This window comes from Emydura macquarii, unplaced genomic scaffold (assembly GCF_026122565.2).
Source record: "Emydura macquarii macquarii isolate MOO-44397 ecotype Brisbane River unplaced genomic scaffold, CSIRO-AGI_Emac_v2 contig_1119, whole genome shotgun sequence".
Classification (NCBI taxonomy): Eukaryota; Metazoa; Chordata; order Testudines; family Chelidae; genus Emydura; species Emydura macquarii.
The window spans coordinates 9467613-9481204 of record NW_027131256.1 but is presented as its reverse complement, the minus strand read 5'-3'; the positions used below and the strand labels follow the sequence as shown (position 1 = coordinate 9481204).

Sequence of the window (13592 nt, the reverse complement as noted above, 5' to 3'; positions counted from 1 at the left end):
ATTGCCCTCAGCCCCTTAGACACGGTATTTCCCTTCGCATGTCTGAAACAGGACTCGCCGTGCTGCTCCTGAATCTAGGCCTTGAGGTGTAATGCGGTGGAGAGGCTTTCTCTAGGGCAAGCGAGACAATAGGGCCATGGTCGGGACGAAAACAGGGGTGGCCTTGCAGGGGAATTGTTTCTCTGGAGCTGCACAACAAACCGGCGGGGTGCAAACGTGAAATCGCCCTAGAAGGAGGACATGAGCAACACCCGGGGGGGGGGCGGGGGCAAGGCATTCCTTTTCCCCATTCAAAAGGGGCCGCCCTCCCCGTCGGGGAATCGAACCCCGGTCTCCCGCGTGACAGGCGGGGATACTCACCACTATACTAACGAGGAACGGGGGCCGGGGGCGCTGCTCCAGGCGGCTGAAGCACGGCCAATGAATCCTTCACACTACACCACAGTCCGCACTGCGCAGCCACACCCTTTGCTCCCTTCTTTTCCCAAAAGGCTTTGGCTGCACCAACAGCCCTGGGAAAGGCCCTCTCCTTCCTCACACGCGCTTGCCCACCGGGCCGCTTTGGCGGCCTTCGCAGCTCCTCGCAACACCTTACGGGGACCTTGCCCTCGGCCACGGGCTGCTCTGCTCAACACCTTAGTCCTCTCACAAACCTTTAGTTTAAAGCTCCCCCGTCGGCACGCCAGACGCTCCTCAAACTCACGCCATCACCAGCTCGGACGTGGCTCCTCTTGGCGGACGCAGCTTCTCCCTCCCGCAGGTCCTTCCTGTCAAGGCGCAGTGGCTGCACCTCCTCAACACAGCGCTTTCCAGGATCTGAGAAGCTGGATCTTGACGCTGCCATTCAGGAAGCAGCCATGCTCCTCCTCCCCATCACTCTTCTGCCGATGGATTTCACCCATTCACTGCCCTTTGCCAAGCCTAAAGCCGGCGGCTCTCTTTGCCAACGGAGCCACTAGGCGCGCTTTAGGGGACCCCGCAACAAAACCACGTGCCGTGACTCGGAGTCGAACCGAGGTTGCTGCGGCCACAACGCAAAGTACTAACCACTATACGATCACGGCCACCCAGCCGGCAGGGCCGAGACGGCCCGGCTGCTCGCTGCAGACCGCTCAACTCGGAGCTCTCGGGGAGGGAGGGGGCGGCACTCCCTCCCCTACCGCCACAGGTCTTTCTCAAGTCACCCCAGTAGTCTCACACTTGAAGTCGTAACGAAAGGGAAGAAGACACCAAGCGACCGTGCTGCCTGTCCCCCTGGCTCTCTTCCTCGTCCCTTCATCAGCCGCCGCCCCTTTTGGCTTGGCGATTGCCCTCAGCCCCTTAGACACGGTATTTCCCTTCGCATGTCTGAAACAGGACTCGCCGTGCTGCTCCTGAATCTAGGCCTTGAGGTGTAATGCGGTGGAGAGGCTTTCTCTAGGGCAAGCGAGACAATAGGGCCATGGTCGGGACGAAAACAGGGGTGGCCTTGCAGGGGAATTGTTTCTCTGGAGCTGCACAACAAACCGGCGGGGTGCAAACGTGAAATCGCCCTAGAAGGAGGACATGAGCAACACCCGGGGGGGGGGGGGGGGGGCAAGGCATTCCTTTTCCCCATTCAAAAGGGGCCGCCCTCCCCGTCGGGGAATCGAACCCCGGTCTCCCGCGTGACAGGCGGGGATACTCACCACTATACTAACGAGGAACGGGGGCCGGGGGCGCTGCTCCAGGCGGCTGAAGCACGGCCAATGAATCCTTCACACTACACCACAGTCCGCACTGCGCAGCCACACCCTTTGCTCCCTTCTTTTCCCAAAAGGCTTTGGCTGCACCAACAGCCCTGGGAAAGGCCCTCTCCTTCCTCACACGCGCTTGCCCACCGGGCCGCTTTGGCGGCCTTCGCAGCTCCTCGCAACACCTTACGGGGACCTTGCCCTCGGCCACGGGCTGCTCTGCTCAACACCTTAGTCCTCTCACAAACCTTTAGTTTAAAGCTCCCCCGTCGGCACGCCAGACGCTCCTCAAACTCACGCCATCACCAGCTCGGACGTGGCTCCTCTTGGCGGACGCAGCTTCTCCCTCCCGCAGGTCCTTCCTGTCAAGGCGCAGTGGCTGCACCTCCTCAACACAGCGCTTTCCAGGATCTGAGAAGCTGGATCTTGACGCTGCCATTCAGGAAGCAGCCATGCTCCTCCTCCCCATCACTCTTCTGCCGATGGATTTCACCCATTCACTGCCCTTTGCCAAGCCTAAAGCCGGCGGCTCTCTTTGCCAACGGAGCCACTAGGCGCGCTTTAGGGGACCCCGCAACAAAACCACGTGCCGTGACTCGGAGTCGAACCGAGGTTGCTGCGGCCACAACGCAAAGTACTAACCACTATACGATCACGGCCACCCAGCCGGCAGGGCCGAGACGGCCCGGCTGCTCGCTGCAGACCGCTCAACTCGGAGCTCTCGGGGAGGGAGGGGGCGGCACTCCCTCCCCTACCGCCACAGGTCTTTCTCAAGTCACCCCAGTAGTCTCACACTTGAAGTCGTAACGAAAGGGAAGAAGACACCAAGCGACCGTGCTGCCTGTCCCCCTGGCTCTCTTCCTCGTCCCTTCATCAGCCGCCGCCCCTTTTGGCTTGGCGATTGCCCTCAGCCCCTTAGACACGGTATTTCCCTTCGCATGTCTGAAACAGGACTCGCCGTGCTGCTCCTGAATCTAGGCCTTGAGGTGTAATGCGGTGGAGAGGCTTTCTCTAGGGCAAGCGAGACAATAGGGCCATGGTCGGGACGAAAACAGGGGTGGCCTTGCAGGGGAATTGTTTCTCTGGAGCTGCACAACAAACCGGCGGGGTGCAAACGTGAAATCGCCCTAGAAGGAGGACATGAGCAACACGGGGGGGGGGGGGGGGGCAAGGCATTCCTTTTCCCCATTCAAAAGGGGCCGCCCTCCCCGTCGGGGAATCGAACCCCGGTCTCCCGCGTGACAGGCGGGGATACTCACCACTATACTAACGAGGAACGGGGGCCGGGGGCGCTGCTCCAGGCGGCTGAAGCACGGCCAATGAATCCTTCACACTACACCACAGTCCGCACTGCGCAGCCACACCCTTTGCTCCCTTCTTTTCCCAAAAGGCTTTGGCTGCACCAACAGCCCTGGGAAAGGCCCTCTCCTTCCTCACACGCGCTTGCCCACCGGGCCGCTTTGGCGGCCTTCGCAGCTCCTCGCAACACCTTACGGGGACCTTGCCCTCGGCCACGGGCTGCTCTGCTCAACACCTTAGTCCTCTCACAAACCTTTAGTTTAAAGCTCCCCCGTCGGCACGCCAGACGCTCCTCAAACTCACGCCATCACCAGCTCGGACGTGGCTCCTCTTGGCGGACGCAGCTTCTCCCTCCCGCAGGTCCTTCCTGTCAAGGCGCAGTGGCTGCACCTCCTCAACACAGCGCTTTCCAGGATCTGAGAAGCTGGATCTTGACGCTGCCATTCAGGAAGCAGCCATGCTCCTCCTCCCCATCACTCTTCTGCCGATGGATTTCACCCATTCACTGCCCTTTGCCAAGCCTAAAGCCGGCGGCTCTCTTTGCCAACGGAGCCACTAGGCGCGCTTTAGGGGACCCCGCAACAAAACCACGTGCCGTGACTCGGAGTCGAACCGAGGTTGCTGCGGCCACAACGCAAAGTACTAACCACTATACGATCACGGCCACCCAGCCGGCAGGGCCGAGACGGCCCGGCTGCTCGCTGCAGACCGCTCAACTCGGAGCTCTCGGGGAGGGAGGGGGCGGCACTCCCTCCCCTACCGCCACAGGTCTTTCTCAAGTCACCCCAGTAGTCTCACACTTGAAGTCGTAACGAAAGGGAAGAAGACACCAAGCGACCGTGCTGCCTGTCCCCCTGGCTCTCTTCCTCGTCCCTTCATCAGCCGCCGCCCCTTTTGGCTTGGCGATTGCCCTCAGCCCCTTAGACACGGTATTTCCCTTCGCATGTCTGAAACAGGACTCGCCGTGCTGCTCCTGAATCTAGGCCTTGAGGTGTAATGCGGTGGAGAGGCTTTCTCTAGGGCAAGCGAGACAATAGGGCCATGGTCGGGACGAAAACAGGGGTGGCCTTGCAGGGGAATTGTTTCTCTGGAGCTGCACAACAAACCGGCGGGGTGCAAACGTGAAATCGCCCTAGAAGGAGGACATGAGCAACACGGGGGGGGGAGGGGGCAAGGCATTCCTTTTCCCCATTCAAAAGGGGCCGCCCTCCCCGTCGGGGAATCGAACCCCGGTCTCCCGCGTGACAGGCGGGGATACTCACCACTATACTAACGAGGAACGGGGGCCGGGGGCGCTGCTCCAGGCGGCTGAAGCACGGCCAATGAATCCTTCACACTACACCACAGTCCGCACTGCGCAGCCACACCCTTTGCTCCCTTCTTTTCCCAAAAGGCTTTGGCTGCACCAACAGCCCTGGGAAAGGCCCTCTCCTTCCTCACACGCGCTTGCCCACCGGGCCGCTTTGGCGGCCTTCGCAGCTCCTCGCAACACCTTACGGGGACCTTGCCCTCGGCCACGGGCTGCTCTGCTCAACACCTTAGTCCTCTCACAAACCTTTAGTTTAAAGCTCCCCCGTCGGCACGCCAGACGCTCCTCAAACTCACGCCATCACCAGCTCGGACGTGGCTCCTCTTGGCGGACGCAGCTTCTCCCTCCCGCAGGTCCTTCCTGTCAAGGCGCAGTGGCTGCACCTCCTCAACACAGCGCTTTCCAGGATCTGAGAAGCTGGATCTTGACGCTGCCATTCAGGAAGCAGCCATGCTCCTCCTCCCCATCACTCTTCTGCCGATGGATTTCACCCATTCTGCCCTTTGCCAAGCCTAAAGCCGGCGGCTCTCTTTGCCAACGGAGCCACTAGGCGCGCTTTAGGGGACCCCGCAACAAAACCACGTGCCGTGACTCGGAGTCGAACCGAGGTTGCTGCGGCCACAACGCAAAGTACTAACCACTATACGATCACGGCCACCCAGCCGGCAGGGCCGAGACGGCCCGGCTGCTCGCTGCAGACCGCTCAACTCGGAGCTCTCGGGGAGGGAGGGGGCGGCACTCCCTCCCCTACCGCCACAGGTCTTTCTCAAGTCACCCCAGTAGTCTCACACTTGAAGTCGTAACGAAAGGGAAGAAGACACCAAGCGACCGTGCTGCCTGTCCCCCTGGCTCTCTTCCTCGTCCCTTCATCAGCCGCCGCCCCTTTTGGCTTGGCGATTGCCCTCAGCCCCTTAGACACGGTATTTCCCTTCGCATGTCTGAAACAGGACTCGCCGTGCTGCTCCTGAATCTAGGCCTTGAGGTGTAATGCGGTGGAGGCTTTCTCTAGGGCAAGCGAGACAATAGGGCCATGGTCGGGACGAAAACAGGGGTGGCCTTGCAGGGGAATTGTTTCTCTGGAGCTGCACAACAAACCGGCGGGGTGCAAACGTGAAATCGCCCTAGAAGGAGGACATGAGCAACACCCGGGGGGGGGGGGGGAGGGGGCAAGGCATTCCTTTTCCCCATTCAAAAGGGGCCGCCCTCCCCGTCGGGGAATCGAACCCCGGTCTCCCGCGTGACAGGCGGGGATACTCACCACTATACTAACGAGGAACGGGGGCCGGGGGCGCTGCTCCAGGCGGCTGAAGCACGGCCAATGAATCCTTCACACTACACCACAGTCCGCACTGCGCAGCCACACCCTTTGCTCCCTTCTTTTCCCAAAAGGCTTTGGCTGCACCAACAGCCCTGGGAAAGGCCCTCTCCTTCCTCACACGCGCTTGCCCACCGGGCCGCTTTGGCGGCCTTCGCAGCTCCTCGCAACACCTTACGGGGACCTTGCCCTCGGCCACGGGCTGCTCTGCTCAACACCTTAGTCCTCTCACAAACCTTTAGTTTAAAGCTCCCCCGTCGGCACGCCAGACGCTCCTCAAACTCACGCCATCACCAGCTCGGACGTGGCTCCTCTTGGCGGACGCAGCTTCTCCCTCCCGCAGGTCCTTCCTGTCAAGGCGCAGTGGCTGCACCTCCTCAACACAGCGCTTTCCAGGATCTGAGAAGCTGGATCTTGACGCTGCCATTCAGGAAGCAGCCATGCTCCTCCTCCCCATCACTCTTCTGCCGATGGATTTCACCCATTCACTGCCCTTTGCCAAGCCTAAAGCCGGCGGCTCTCTTTGCCAACGGAGCCACTAGGCGCGCTTTAGGGGACCCCGCAACAAAACCACGTGCCGTGACTCGGAGTCGAACCGAGGTTGCTGCGGCCACAACGCAAAGTACTAACCACTATACGATCACGGCCACCCAGCCGGCAGGGCCGAGACGGCCCGGCTGCTCGCTGCAGACCGCTCAACTCGGAGCTCTCGGGGAGGGAGGGGGCGGCACTCCCTCCCCTACCGCCACAGGTCTTTCTCAAGTCACCCCAGTAGTCTCACACTTGAAGTCGTAACGAAAGGGAAGAAGACACCAAGCGACCGTGCTGCCTGTCCCCCTGGCTCTCTTCCTCGTCCCTTCATCAGCCGCCGCCCCTTTTGGCTTGGCGATTGCCCTCAGCCCCTTAGACACGGTATTTCCCTTCGCATGTCTGAAACAGGACTCGCCGTGCTGCTCCTGAATCTAGGCCTTGAGGTGTAATGCGGTGGAGAGGCTTTCTCTAGGGCAAGCGAGACAATAGGGCCATGGTCGGGACGAAAACAGGGGTGGCCTTGCAGGGGAATTGTTTCTCTGGAGCTGCACAACAAACCGGCGGGGTGCAAACGTGAAATCGCCCTAGAAGGAGGACATGAGCAACACGGGGGGGGGGGGGGCAAGGCATTCCTTTTCCCCATTCAAAAGGGGCCGCCCTCCCCGTCGGGGAATCGAACCCCGGTCTCCCGCGTGACAGGCGGGGATACTCACCACTATACTAACGAGGAACGGGGGCCGGGGGCGCTGCTCCAGGCGGCTGAAGCACGGCCAATGAATCCTTCACACTACACCACAGTCCGCACTGCGCAGCCACACCCTTTGCTCCCTTCTTTTCCCAAAAGGCTTTGGCTGCACCAACAGCCCTGGGAAAGGCCCTCTCCTTCCTCACACGCGCTTGCCCACCGGGCCGCTTTGGCGGCCTTCGCAGCTCCTCGCAACACCTTACGGGGACCTTGCCCTCGGCCACGGGCTGCTCTGCTCAACACCTTAGTCCTCTCACAAACCTTTAGTTTAAAGCTCCCCCGTCGGCACGCCAGACGCTCCTCAAACTCACGCCATCACCAGCTCGGACGTGGCTCCTCTTGGCGGACGCAGCTTCTCCCTCCCGCAGGTCCTTCCTGTCAAGGCGCAGTGGCTGCACCTCCTCAACACAGCGCTTTCCAGGATCTGAGAAGCTGGATCTTGACGCTGCCATTCAGGAAGCAGCCATGCTCCTCCTCCCCATCACTCTTCTGCCGATGGATTTCACCCATTCACTGCCCTTTGCCAAGCCTAAAGCCGGCGGCTCTCTTTGCCAACGGAGCCACTAGGCACGCTTTAGGGGACCCCGCAACAAAACCACGTGCCGTGACTCGGAGTCGAACCGAGGTTGCTGCGGCCACAACGCAAAGTACTAACCACTATACGATCACGGCCACCCAGCCAGGAGGGTTGGGGCAGCCCGGCTGTTTGCTGGAGACCCCTCAACTCAGAGCCCTCTCCGTTGGGGAACTCAAGCTTTGTCTCCAGCGTGACAGGCTAATGCGTTTCTTTACAAATGGATTCAAGAATGCTGGGGGATTAAATGTGCTTCAGGAGATTCAACAGAAAGAAACCATGTCGTAACTTTAATTTGAGCTGAAGTTCTGTATTTAGAATATAGAGTACTAAGCATTATACCATCAGAGCTATCCGTCATTTGTTTTGGATACTTGGTGGCAAAGCCCTTGAGGTAGTCGTGTGGGTATGTAGTTCTCCATTGTCCATTTTTGTCTATCTGATGCAGGTATAAATTTTGTATTTGGACAGGGTTCTGAATATATTAACTAGGAATCCCATGAAATGTTCTGTAACATAGAGTGGAAAAAAAGGAGAGTTGAAAACTACCGGTTCCACAAAAGGCCCTGTTAGGAGGAGATGTGGGATTTTCCATTAATGTCTATGTGACTTGCTGATGCTGCAAGTGCCGAAGGAGGAAGTCAGAAGTCTGAGCTGCAGGACTCCAGCATAAAAAAATCTTTCACTTCTCTGTTGCAGCTAAATGGCTCCTCCTCCTCCAGTCTGCTTTTACTTCCAGGTGTTTAAGGTTACAAAGGTTCTTGTGTCACATGAGTTTAGCCCCTTGCCATGTCTAGGGCTGGCATGTCTTACAGGTTATACTGACGTTTGAAAGCTGCTTCTAGGAAAGCTGTGCTAACTCTGGCATGCCTGTGTGGAATCAGTAACTGGGGCTCACATTGTAATGCCATTTCATTATTTTTAAGGAATTTCATAGAGTAGCCAGCCAGAAGCACCTTGAAGGAGATTATTGCATAACTGATGTGTGCATTTTAAGTCCATATGAATTGTTTTTAAAAAGAAAGGAAATTTAAAATCAGCTGAAAATGGGAGTTCAGAAGGGCTGAGCGATTGTCCCCCTACTCTTTGGAGTCATCCCTATAATGCTGTCATGAATTGTAAGAATTGTTCTCTCATGATTTGTGTGTGGAGATTTGTTTCATCCTTCAAAATTGTGTCTTCAACGGGATTAACTAAGCTGCTTTCATTGAATGAAATGACATAGAATGAAAAGTCCTAGGCGACAGCATTGTAACCTCAGCTCTAGTAACCTTCTCTAAGGAAGTGTGCCAGAAATAGCAGGGTTCTCTTGACAGCTGAATGCAGAAGCTAAAATTTTGTACTGGCCGGTTAGCTCAGTTGGTTAGAGCGTGGTGCTAATAACGCCAAGGTCGCGGGTTCGATCCCCGTACGGGCCAATGTGTTAGTCCTTTTACTTCGATAATTTTGATTACCTTTTGCTTTACCTTGGCGGGCGGCGGGGGGGGGGGGGCTGAAACAACAACGTAGAACAAAAATGAGAAAGAGAAAAACGTCCCATCACAGTCACGTGGGTTCTGTGATTAACCCCCAACGCAGAGGAAAGGGAGCAGAGGGAATGGAAGAGTTGTTTTTCTGATCCCATCTCTCACAGCAGGAATAAGATTTGAAGCAGAAACAGGAGTTCAGAACGTTAACCTACTTTAGCTGCCAACGAAGTTTATCCCTGAAAATCATCATTAACTCTGTCCGCAGGGACTGAGGCTGGGATGGGAAAGGGATCATTCCCCAGAGGATTATATTTCTTGCCCTCTCCTGTAAAACAGGCAGGGATCCGCCAGCGCTAGTGATGGGAAGGGGCTAAACTCACACTGAGGCACCTGCGCCCAGCCAGCAAGAGCAGCCTTGGGAAAAGAGGCAACATCTAACTGCTGCAGAGCGGTGAAAGGCTTCATTACCTCGGAGTCTTGGGGCTCAAACTGCTGAGTTTCTTCCCACCCTCAGCGTCGCTGTCACATGGACATGACCTACTTCAATGCCCCTAAAGGGGGGTTAATAAAGTGCCACAATTCCTTATGGAAAAGTTTCTAGATGTGCAGTTGACTACATTTGGTTTAACACTTTCCTCTGCGTTGGGGGTTAATCACAGAACCCATGTAACTGTGGTGGGACGTTCTTTTCTTTCTCATTTTTGTTCCATTTTGTTGTTTCAGCCTCTCCCCAAAGCAAAGCAAAGCAAAGGGCGTTCCTTTCCTAATGGTAGAAGATAAAGAGCTAATGAAAGAAGAGCAAAAGCTATGGCCCTTACAGCGCTTAAATCCACAATTTTGACATAACTCGCACCATGCGCTAATCAACTGAACTAACCTGCCAGGGGCGTAAGTAGCGTTCACATATTTGTGGCTCAGCAGAGCAGAATTGTGTCTGGCACATTGCTTCTGAAGAGATTGTGCCATTAGGCAGGGCTTTTCTGGGTCATTTTATTCAACTCCAGTTATTTGAATAATCCCTTGGAGACCGCATTTCTGAATAAATTAGTGAACCTACACACATTGAGTGAGCACAATTCTCACAGTTACCAACAGTCCTGGCGGGACAGTACTAGTGGCTGACACAGGGAGATGGGTCTTGTTCCGTTGTAAGCGTTTGAGAGAAAATTTTAGGGAAGAGTGTTTAGGATGCAAGGTTGCTAATATTCATGGGGTAATGCAGCCTGAAGATGAGACTAAAAAATGCTCAAAGAATTTAGCTCTAGGATTGTCTGCTCAAAGGAAGCAATTAACCTTCCCAAAGGAAGCAATTAACCCCTATACACTAAGTAGTCGTGGCCGAGTGGTTAAGGCGATGGACTAGAAATCCATTGGGGTTTCCCCGCGCAGGTTCGAATCCTGCCGACTACGCAGTGCTTTCACTTTATTAATTTTTTGCTACCTATAGATTTATTTCCTCCAAGCCCCTGACACAGAAGTAAGCAGCCGTTCTCAATTCTAGAGGCCTTTCTCAAAATCCTCATAATACATTTATCATTCATTATACCAGCAAATTACACTATAGGATGAGTCCTGGCGAGAGGCTCTGTTGGGAAGATTGTGTTCATTAACCGCTCCAAAGAGAGAAAAGGGAAGCTCAGAAATTCAATGGAAAGCAAAACCAAGAATGTGAGACTTTATAACAGATTCTATGTGCATAGTGAAGGTAGATCTGAGCTTCATCAGGAATTCCAAGGTGCACAGATACACAGTGTAGAAAGTACATCTCCTCAGATTCACTGGACCCAGGGCAGCTGCCAGCCTGATTTCTTCATCTGATTTTTCCCCATTAAAAATTTCACATTTTTTTTTCCTTTTGATTGATTTATAGCAACCACCCTGTCCTCCTTACTGATTAGGAGTTTCAAACCCCTGCCTGTCCCTCATCTCACCTCGAGGCACAGAAATGACATTTGCTGAAATTATTACTGGTGGAATTTTGCATAAGTAGAATGATGAGTTACTGAGGGGGAAACACAACAGCTATATGTAAAACTCAGTGAATTTCTTGGACTCAGCAGCCTTTACCCTTTGGACCCTGGAATTAGAAAGCTGTATAATTAGCATGAGGTGCTGTGGCTTAGTTGGTTAAGGGACCTGCCTAGTAAACAGAAAATCCTATACTCAAATACCACCACTGCTTGCATTTCCTTTGCCTCTCATTTCCTCTTGTTTGCAAATGCCTGGAAAGATACACGGAGGCAAGGCTCATCCCTGGCTGTGAGAATTGCTCCACTCACAGCCCACTGTACTCAACTGTAGAGGCAAAGTAACATCTGTGAGCTGCTTCACTTGGCATTTATAGGTCAGCCCCTGTCTAGGAAGAGCAGGTGTTTCAACCTGCCACACAAGCAAACCCTAAGCTACAATCAGAGTGCAAGATCCTGAAGAGATTTTTCACTCCTTGAGGATCATTTGTATCCCTACCAAATGTTACTGAGATGAAGCCCCTGGGTTCAACTACCTGTAAGATTCCTAGCCAAAGGTTTGTTTTGTCCTTGAGGCCACAGCAGAGGTGAATTTAGCTTCCCGCACAAGCAGGCTATAGCAACAGCATAAATGATAAGGTGAGAAAAAAATGGCAGGTGAAGCTAAGATTGTGAGCGTCAGTCCCTAGGAGGAAACTGATACTATGTTTCAGTGTCTTTCCAAAATAAAAAGCAAAGGATATTTTCATTCTTGCTATAAACAGATGACACAAATGTAAAGCTGTGACCCACGCAGGCTCAAACCTACACCCTTAGTGTTATTTACACCAACCAACTCAGCCAACTACAAACACAAACTAATTGTTTGAGGGTGCAGCTTTCAAGAGGGCAATGCAGTTTCAGGCACAGTTGCCTAGAGTCAGGATTGATGCTACAGTGGTGTCTGCTGAGGATTTTCCATCACTTTATTAAATCATGAATGGTGTGGAGAAAGTGAATAAGGAAGTGTCATTTTCCACTTCACATCACACAAGAACCAAGGACCACCCACTGAAATTAATATGAAGCAGGTTTAAAACATACATAAGGAAGTACTTCATCACACAACGCATAGTTAACCTATGGGACCCGTTGCCAGGGGATGTAGTGATGTCGAAAGCATAACTGGGATCAAAGAAGAAATAGATAAGGTCATGGAGGACAGGTCCATCACTGGCTATTAGCCAAGGCCCATGGTCTGGGCATCCACCTGACTGCCAGAAGCTGGGACTGGATGACAGGGGATGGACCACTTGAAAAATTGCCCTGTCCTGTTCAGTCCCTCTGAAGAATCTGGCACCAGCCATTGTTGGAAGACAGGATACTGGCTAGCTGGACCATTGGTCTAATCCAGAATGGCCATTCTTATGTTTAAGTAAAAAATGCTCAGCCGCTTGAGCCCACAATTCACAAAGACAAACTAAGTGAGAACATTCTCATCTTTCGTGATGCCACAGGGGTAACGCCTTATTGATAACTGCGTTTAATTTAACAACTGGCCCCAATGTCCCCATCCCATTAAGCCTGCAGCAGGTGAGGTATTATTCAATAACCTTCCCCCAGCATTCCCTAATCTTCCAAAGAGCACCACTGGGGTTTTCAATAGCCATGGCTGCATGCCACCCTTCCAGTCCACAGAGCTGATCCCACTCCAATCCCCTCACCTATTGAAGACTAGAGCTACCACTGCTTCATAGCTCCTCTCGCCACAATATAGAAAGTCTTACGCTCCCACAGCCTATTCTCCTGCCTTAGTGTAGAAATCACATCATCTCCCATTTTAACCTCTGCATTTGGCATGTGATAGCCTCCCCCACATGCCATGGTTACCCTGTTATTGTTACTTGAGCTAGCTTTGATCAAAGCTAACTCTGGTATACTTATCGCACCTCCTGACTGCTGGGTAGACAAACCTGCAGAGACAACTTTCTCCATGTGATCCCATTGGTTTTATCTACACTCTTAAAATGAGAATCCATATTTCAGCAGCTATACCATTGCAGCCACTGGTACAAGTGCCAGCACAGGCCATCAGCAGATTTGCCCGAGTCACTGGTGAAAGAAAATACATGAACACTGTCTACATTAGTGGCTCAGCAGTGGCGTTGCTACATCATTATTGGCCATTTGTTACGGTTACCAGTTTTACCGTTGTAAAGACACTGAGAGCTAGGGAAACCTAAAATTCTACCTCACTTGCTTGGCTCAGAGTGACTGGACAGTTAAGAGGTAGAGAAGATCTGTCTCTTTTTCAACTTTTCTTATTTTGCATCAACTACGCCTCTTCAGCCAAGACTCCTGATTTGCAGGAGATTTTAAAGAATCAATGCCTTGTGAATTTGGAGGAAAATATTAAATCTCATTTCTAGAGTGACAGATTTTCATATTCAAAACATTTGAAACCTTAGAATAAATTGAGATTATTGATTCATAAAGTAAATTAAAAAAAAACAACAGTTTACCACCTTGTCAGAAGTGGGATTCGAACCCACGCCTCCAGAGGAGACTGCGACCTGAACGCAGCGCCTTAGACCGCTCGGCCATCCTGACAACTACAAAGAAGCGTGTCCCTCTACTGGTAGTAATATTTAGTTTGCTCATGATAATTACATTCTTCGTAATATTTTGGCTC

The 13592-nt window shown here is 53.3% G+C and overlaps 15 non-coding genes across 15 annotated transcripts; 2 read left to right on the top strand and 13 right to left on the bottom strand.

Moving 5' to 3' along the window:
- Nucleotides 1–305: 305 nt before the first annotated feature.
- Nucleotides 306–377, bottom strand: TRNAD-GUC (transfer RNA aspartic acid (anticodon GUC)). The gene has a single exon. It is a non-coding gene; the product is annotated as a tRNA-Asp (tRNA).
- Nucleotides 378–992: 615 nt separating this feature from the next.
- Nucleotides 993–1064, bottom strand: TRNAH-GUG (transfer RNA histidin (anticodon GUG)). The gene has a single exon. It is a non-coding gene; the product is annotated as a tRNA-His (tRNA).
- A 548-nt stretch (nucleotides 1065–1612) lies between these two features.
- TRNAD-GUC (transfer RNA aspartic acid (anticodon GUC)) lies at nucleotides 1613–1684 on the bottom strand. Its single transcript has one exon. It is a non-coding gene; the product is annotated as a tRNA-Asp (tRNA).
- A 615-nt stretch (nucleotides 1685–2299) lies between these two features.
- Nucleotides 2300–2371, bottom strand: TRNAH-GUG (transfer RNA histidin (anticodon GUG)). The gene has a single exon. It is a non-coding gene; the product is annotated as a tRNA-His (tRNA).
- Nucleotides 2372–2916: 545 nt separating this feature from the next.
- Nucleotides 2917–2988, bottom strand: TRNAD-GUC (transfer RNA aspartic acid (anticodon GUC)). Its single transcript has one exon. It is a non-coding gene; the product is annotated as a tRNA-Asp (tRNA).
- A 615-nt stretch (nucleotides 2989–3603) lies between these two features.
- Nucleotides 3604–3675, bottom strand: TRNAH-GUG (transfer RNA histidin (anticodon GUG)). The gene has a single exon. It is a non-coding gene; the product is annotated as a tRNA-His (tRNA).
- Nucleotides 3676–4218: 543 nt separating this feature from the next.
- Nucleotides 4219–4290, bottom strand: TRNAD-GUC (transfer RNA aspartic acid (anticodon GUC)). The gene has a single exon. It is a non-coding gene; the product is annotated as a tRNA-Asp (tRNA).
- Nucleotides 4291–4903: 613 nt separating this feature from the next.
- Nucleotides 4904–4975, bottom strand: TRNAH-GUG (transfer RNA histidin (anticodon GUG)). The gene has a single exon. It is a non-coding gene; the product is annotated as a tRNA-His (tRNA).
- Nucleotides 4976–5523: 548 nt separating this feature from the next.
- Nucleotides 5524–5595, bottom strand: TRNAD-GUC (transfer RNA aspartic acid (anticodon GUC)). The gene has a single exon. It is a non-coding gene; the product is annotated as a tRNA-Asp (tRNA).
- A 615-nt stretch (nucleotides 5596–6210) lies between these two features.
- TRNAH-GUG (transfer RNA histidin (anticodon GUG)) lies at nucleotides 6211–6282 on the bottom strand. The gene has a single exon. It is a non-coding gene; the product is annotated as a tRNA-His (tRNA).
- Nucleotides 6283–6824: 542 nt separating this feature from the next.
- On the bottom strand, nucleotides 6825–6896 carry TRNAD-GUC (transfer RNA aspartic acid (anticodon GUC)). The gene has a single exon. It is a non-coding gene; the product is annotated as a tRNA-Asp (tRNA).
- Nucleotides 6897–7511: 615 nt separating this feature from the next.
- TRNAH-GUG (transfer RNA histidin (anticodon GUG)) lies at nucleotides 7512–7583 on the bottom strand. The gene has a single exon. It is a non-coding gene; the product is annotated as a tRNA-His (tRNA).
- A 1246-nt stretch (nucleotides 7584–8829) lies between these two features.
- TRNAI-AAU (transfer RNA isoleucine (anticodon AAU)) lies at nucleotides 8830–8903 on the top strand. The gene has a single exon. It is a non-coding gene; the product is annotated as a tRNA-Ile (tRNA).
- A 1379-nt stretch (nucleotides 8904–10282) lies between these two features.
- TRNAS-AGA (transfer RNA serine (anticodon AGA)) lies at nucleotides 10283–10364 on the top strand. The gene has a single exon. It is a non-coding gene; the product is annotated as a tRNA-Ser (tRNA).
- Nucleotides 10365–13427: 3063 nt separating this feature from the next.
- On the bottom strand, nucleotides 13428–13510 carry TRNAL-CAG (transfer RNA leucine (anticodon CAG)). Its single transcript has one exon. It is a non-coding gene; the product is annotated as a tRNA-Leu (tRNA).
- Nucleotides 13511–13592: the final 82 nt, after the last annotated feature.